We start from the raw sequence: 7,215 nt of genomic DNA, 5'->3' as shown, positions 1-7,215 counted from the left end.
AAAAAAATTGACTCTTCTAAGGCAAAAAATTTCTTGCAAAAATTTTTTGTGAGTAGTCACTACTGCAGGGGAGCTTTCTACTACCCGTGATCTCCAAACAACAATCTCAGATTTGAGAGCTTATTTTTGAGCAAACTTGAAAAAAAACAAGAAACGGTTAAAAAATCGAAAAGTTACGAGGGCCCTTACTTAATGTCTAAAAATTTTGCGAGTAGCTGCTTATGCAGGGAAGCTTTTCAAATCCGTGCTATTAATTGAAACCGAAGTCTCAAAATTAGGAGGGTAATTTTTGAGAAAACGAAAATATAGGTTAATTATTCCCCCCCCCCCCCCCCCACAGATTTCTTTTCGAATGCTGTAGACAGACGGGTAAAGCAAAAAAAATACTAGGGGAGTATGCAGGCACAGTAGAGTAAGCGGTCTTTCCTTTGACACCCCTTGTTCTGAAAATCAGTAGAAATTTTTGAGAAAATAAATTTCCAAAGGTTCTTAAAAACCCGATCCCATACATTTTCATAATATCGGTTTTTATCAAAGAGGAAATCCAGGCAAACATGCCAAGCAAGACATTTGAATTTTAAATTAGCAACAGAACAAAACTAATGAAGCGGAAACGAAGCCGACAATCTATAAGAAAAAACCGGTTGAGCCAATAAAGTCCCCCTGAAAGTTCAATAAACAACACTTGCAACTACCATGATACTTGCGTACAGCACAAAAAATCCGTGATGTGGCATTTAAGTTGACAAAATTTGAGCAGCTAAACGAAAGTCCGACAAATCATTTTTGACTGGAAAATTTTTTTCAGTTGCATAAACAGAAAAAAACAAGGTCCGGTCGGGATTCGAACCCGGATCTTAGGTTGCAAAAACGACAGCGTTAGCTCTAGGCCAAGTGAGAAAGAACCAGCAATTGTTAAGATTCAATAAAAAAGCAGGTTTAAAATTTGTTAGAACATTTGTTTACGGAAACAATTTCAGCTAAAATCTATAAATTTTACAATATGGTCAAAAATTTGAAGTTATATAGGCCAGAACTAGCTTATATTAGGTTTATTTACAATGGATTGAAGCAAACAAACAAAAAAATGGGAAGTGAGGATCTTAGGTTGCAAAGACGACAGCGTTAGCTCTAGGCCAAGTGAGAAAGAACCAGCAATTGTTAAGATTCAATAAAAAAGCAGGTTTAAAATTCGTTAGAACATTTGTTTACGGAAGAAATTTCAGCTAAAATCTATAATTTTTTACAATATGGTCAAAAATTTGAAGTTATATAGGCCAGAACTAGCTAATATTAGGTTTATTTACAATGGATTGAAGCAAACAAACAAAAAAATGGGAAGTGAGGATCTTAGGTTGCAAAGACGACAGCGTTAGCTCTAGGCCAAGTGAGAAAGAACCAGCAATTGTTAAGATTCAATAAAAAAGCAGGTTTAAAGTTCGTTAGAACATTTGTTTACGGAAAAAATTTCAGCTAAAACCTATAATTTTTACAATATGGTCAAAAATTTGAAGTTATATAAGCCAGAACTAGCTTATATTAGGTTTATTTACAATGGATTGAAGCAAACAAAAAAAAATGGGAAGTGAGGATCTTAGGTTGCAAAGACGACAGCGTTAGCTCTAGGCCAAGTGAGAAAGAACCAGCAATTGTTAAGAATCAATAAAAAAGCAGGTTTAAAATTCGTTAGAACATTTGTTTACGGAAGAAATTTCAGCTAAAATCTATAATTTTTACAATATGGTCAAAAATTTGAAGTTATATAGGCCAGAACTAGCTTATATCAGGTTTATTTACAATGGATTGAAGCAAACAAACAAAAAAATGGGAAATGAGGATCTTAGGTTGCAAAGACGACAGCGTTAGCTCTAGGCCAAGTGAGAAAGAACCAGCAATTGTTAAGATTCAATAAAAAAGCAGGTTTAAAATTCGTTAGAACATTTGTTTACGGAAGAAATTTCAGCTAAAATCTATAATTTTTACAATATGGTCAAAAATTTGAAGTTATATAGGCCAGAACTAGCTTATATCAGGTTTATTTACAATGGATTGAAGCAAACAAACAAAAAAATGGGAAATGAGGATCTTAGGTTGCAAAGACGACACTGTTAGCTCTAGGCCAAGTGAGAAAGAACCAGCAATTGTTAAGATTCAATAAAAAAGCAGGTTTAAAATTCGTTAGAACATTTGTTTACGGAAAAAAATTTCTGCTAAAACCTATAATTTTTACAATATGGTCAAAAATTTGAAGTTATATAAGCCACAACTAGCTTATATTAGGTTTATTTACAATGGATTGAAGCAAAAAAAAAATAAAAAAATGGGAATTGAGGAACAGCTGGATTAAATTCTCAGGGCATATGTTCAAGTTGGAAGAATCGCAACTTATTGTATGACATACTAGTATTTTGGAAGCAAAATGAGTGATCATTTGTAATTTATAATTTCTAATGCACCCATTCAGGAAACGAAAGACTGGATGATTCTAACTCAAAAAGAATTTTGTCAGTTTTTTTGGAAGCAATGCGTCTGTTTTGGAAACTTTTTGGTCTAAGAAGATGCCAGTTTTTTTTTCAACTCTAATCAATTCAGCAAAGTATATTAGCTAAATGGTTTTGATGGCTTCAATGCACTCTCTAAAGGTTTTAAAAGCAATGCAGGTTTGAAGCAATTCCGGTTATTTTACAGCTTAAATTGGTTTTTTCAATTCAGCAAAGTATATTAGCTAAATGGTTTTGATGGCTTCAATGCACTCTCTAAAGGTTTTAAAAGCAATGCAGGTTTGAAGCAATTCCGGTTATTTTACAGCTTAAATTGGTTTAAATGATAAATCATTAGTTTTTGAAGCAAGCTACTCAAGCAGTTAAAATTTGAAAATTTCCAAGTTGCTTTGATAGCTCAAACTAGTTTCTTTACCATTCAAATTAGAATAAGCAAGCAAGCAAGCTTCTGTAATTTTTGGGGGCGTCCCGCATGCTGCAGAGACCGAATGTTGAAATATTATTTTTTATTATTTTCAGCCAATCAGAGTTGAGTTTTCACAAAATCTCAAAGAAAGCGAATAAATTCAGGCCATTCAAATTAATATTGACCGAATAGAAAAAAGAGGATACACAAAATTTCAAATAATTCGAAATTGAAGTCAGGTTTCGGAAAAACCTGAAATTCATTTTGACAAAAGAACACAGTGCTCGTATATAAGGGCGCGAAACCCTGAATAAACCGAAGGCAATTTAAGGCCAATTTAAAAGTTCTTTGCTTTAAAAACTGACAAAGTAAAAAAAAAGAAAAAATTCAGTGTACCCCCTAAAATGTAAACTACGAAGGGATGTAGTCAGCGCCTTGTATCATAATAAAACGACCACATGACTTGTCTCTTACTAATTTGGAACGCATCAATCGGCGGCTTACGAGTGTTACAAAAACCCTATTAAATCGCGCGTTAATTCTCTCAAATTTGACAAACTAGCAAACTTCAAACCCCCATAGTTTTACGAAAAATGATCACAGATAAAACATTTTACCGAACTAGAGCTCAGAAAAACGATACATTTCAGATGGTCCAGAAAATTTCGTCAAAAATCAGTCAAAAATTGACTGAACAAAAAACACCCACGCGTAAATATTCCATACATTCTTTTAAAAAACCGCACTTCTTTCTTCGAACACTACTTTGAACAAAAGAAAGGTACAAATTTACTGTATATGTGCACGATTCGTACAGCAAAAATTTGCTAAGCTGCTATAATTCGTTTTCTGTTGAAAATGTCTGAGTAAAAGTTATTTAGCTAATAGGAACGTCTAACGATTCAGATTGGTTAAAAACTTTCCAACATTCGTTCCCTTCGTCATGAAAATACCCCTTAATTTAACTTGAAACAAAAATTTTCAGAACATTCTAGACTATCAACACATTAGAAATTTACTTTCGTTTTAACAAAACTTCAGCCATTTAACCCCGCCGCATTGACAAAGCTAATATTGCGAACTGTTACACAGAGGTGAAGCTGAGCACAGAGGCAACGCGGAACTTTGCACCACTTGCGATACAACGCAATCATTAAAAAAAACATTAAAAAATGTTAAAAAATTAGGTGACCCACGAAAAACAAAATTGAAAAATGTTTAAAAAAAATAAGGTGAACCAAAATTTTTGTATGTCTCGACGAAGGACATCTAGGGCCCAGCTAAAGCTGGAGATAAGTTTTTGATATTTTTGAACTTGTAATACTGATGCGGGACGAAATGCGTATTTTCAAAAATTGGACTTTGCCCAAAACCTTTGTTTCTCTACTAATAGTTGTTTCTCTACTAATAGTTGTTTCTCTACTAATAAGAGAAAAGAGTAAAAATGTTTGAGGTAATCGATTTTCCCAGGAAAATAACATTTCTCCAATTAAATAAATAAAGGAGTTGCTGCTTCTGCAGGAACAATTATCGCAACCGGTTCTTCCAATTGAACTTTTCATCTCAGATTTGATTGTGTAAATTTTAAGAAAAATCAATACGTTTCTAGAAAACAGTCAAAAGTTAAAAAACGGTCAAACGACTTTAAAAATTCAATTTTTTTCAGCAAAAAGCAAGTTGTGGCCACTGAAGCAGAGAAAAATCCCAAAACTGGCTTTCTCGACTGAACATAACATGAGAATTGGCACGATAGTTTTCGTGTAAAGTCAAGTTTCCAAAAAAGTCAAAGTTTCGAAACCTTCACTTGTTTGAAGGTCATAAATTTTTTTAGGGAAACTGGGCGTAGCAAATTATTAAGGTAAACTTTCAACATTCTGTCGTGTCCACTAAATCTATGATATCAGATTTGGCAGGATAGTTATCGAGAAAAGTCTAAAAAACGGTCAACAAATCAGAAACTTAACATTTCCGAGAATCATAGCTTTTTGTTAAAAAATTTGGGACTGGCCACTTATGCAGAAGAGATTCATCTACGAGTTTTTCGATTGAACCCAAAAACCCAGGTTTGGCAGAGTAGTTGTCGATAAAAGTCAAAAACTTTCAAAAAACGGTAAAAAAAACAGACATTTCTGAGAACCATATTTTTCGTCAAAAAAATTGGGTGTAGCTAGGTATGCAAATTAGTTTCTCGCAAACCGTTGAGGATCGAACGCAAAAACTCAGATATTGGAAGGTATTTTCACAATTTTAAAAAAGAGACTTTTCCGAGAACGATAACTTTTTGAGTAGAAAAAATGGTGAGTGGCTGTTAACGCAGATAAGCTTCTTACTACATGCTATCTCCATTTAACCCAAAATCTCAGTTTTGGAAGGTTAGTTAACGAGAAAAGTCAAAAATATTCGAACAAAAACAGAATAGATCAAAACAGATCTGATCTATTCAATGAAACTTTAAACTTTAAATTCAATGAAACTTCAAATTTTAGATTCAGTAGATTAGTTTTTGAGAAAATGAAAGAAAAATCAAAATAAAGTGTCAAATATTCCCCCAGAGATTTTTCGAAAGCTGTAGACGAAATGATAAGACAAAAAAAGATTTGGTAGATCTGGGGAGCAAGCAAGCAAGGACACAAGAGTGTAGGAGATCATGCTATGAATACCCCTTTCGTAGAAAATCGGTAAAGTTTTCAGGAAAAAAATTAATGTTTTACAAAAATGGGTCAAACTTTCTAAAGCGTCTCAAAAAAAAGCAAACCCAATCCCATACTTTTCATAATACCTGTTTTTACCAAACAAGAACTCCAGAAACACATGCAAAGCAACACAATTGATTTTGTATTTGTTTTTAAGTCTCAAGTCCCCTAAAATCATCAAAACTCTTGTACTCTCACCAGATACAAGTAAACACAATTTTTCAGGTAATCGTTTGGAATATAACACACTGAAACCATCCACACTAATTTTGCTTTAATAAATTTGAAAGCATTAAGCCACATTATGTATAAATTATGCATTTCAAAAGATTGCGAGATATATTGAGCTAGACAAATACTGAAACTGAGTTTTTATCATTGTTATGTTGTTTGAAACACAAAGCTTTTTGCGGTTCATTTGTTGAATTAAAAATGCATCAGCTGTGTTAACTTATTACTAATCGAATGTCAAAGCACATGTTATCAAAAAGCTGTAAAGGTGCCACCAAAACTGACACCAATAATTTCGACTTAGGCTAAAAAGAGGATAGTCGTACTATACACTACGCACACTGAAGATATTGGCTAGTATAATAATCGAGTTTCATACAAATTTGCTCATAGTGATTGTTTGTTAAATTGTATGGAACCCAATTCGCAAGATGAATTTTGACTCCTCTCAGAACCCAAGAAAACAGCCGAAATTTAGAAAAAAAACATCAAAAAATGCTTTTTTTCTTTTTACATTGAAGACTGTGTCCGTGACAACCTTGGCTACTTGAACAGCAACCGGTTTAGCTGCTAAATCAGCCCCTCTATCATGCACGATTCCCCATGCGCTATCTCATTATTGATCGACAACATTTTAGAAAAATGTACAATTCAGAAGAAAGCAAAAAAAAAACATTATGAAATTTAAATCAAAATTCTTTATTGAAACATTTAGGAAAATAATAAATGATTAATGACATGAAAATATACTCAAATAAACATAAAGACTGAGCTGAAACCAGTTATATTTTCCATATTTAGCAGAATCATTAAGCCAGTCATATTTACCAATCATAGCCTTCCAGTTTTCCAGTATTAGAGCAAGAGTAGCTAGATGAAAATCACAATCAAACCAATTGGATAAACATGAAGACTAATTTTCACCTGGTTTAGAGCTTTTGAAAAAAAAACTCGCACTGAGCCCAAACAAATCCACTTACTTTTAAACTACTGAGCTGATTTAAATTATCCGGACAAAACGAATAAAACTTGAAAATTACAACGCATTTTCTTCAAATTGAGTTGATTTTAGACGAAAAATAATGAAGATTAATCTTGCTCAAAATTTGAACAGAATTTATAAATTGATGGTTTTTTCTAGCCAATCAAAAACTGCTCCAAACCTGTTAGTTCATTTACTGACAAAACTATAACAGTGCAAGCCTCTTATGTAGCCCAAACAAAAAAAATTAAGAAGGATATAATTTTCTCAGCTGTATAAACATATTTACTTTGGTTTAATAGCCAAAAAATATCATTTTATGATATAAACACCAACTTTTCAAATAACATTTTTCTCCCATTTTTGGAGATTACATCCTTCTTAATTTTTTGGGCCTTAATA

This window comes from Symsagittifera roscoffensis, chromosome 5, assembly GCF_963678635.1.
Source record: "Symsagittifera roscoffensis chromosome 5, txSymRosc1.1, whole genome shotgun sequence".
Lineage (NCBI taxonomy): Eukaryota > Metazoa > Xenacoelomorpha > Acoela > Convolutidae > Symsagittifera > Symsagittifera roscoffensis.
This window is presented reverse-complemented; position numbering follows the sequence as displayed.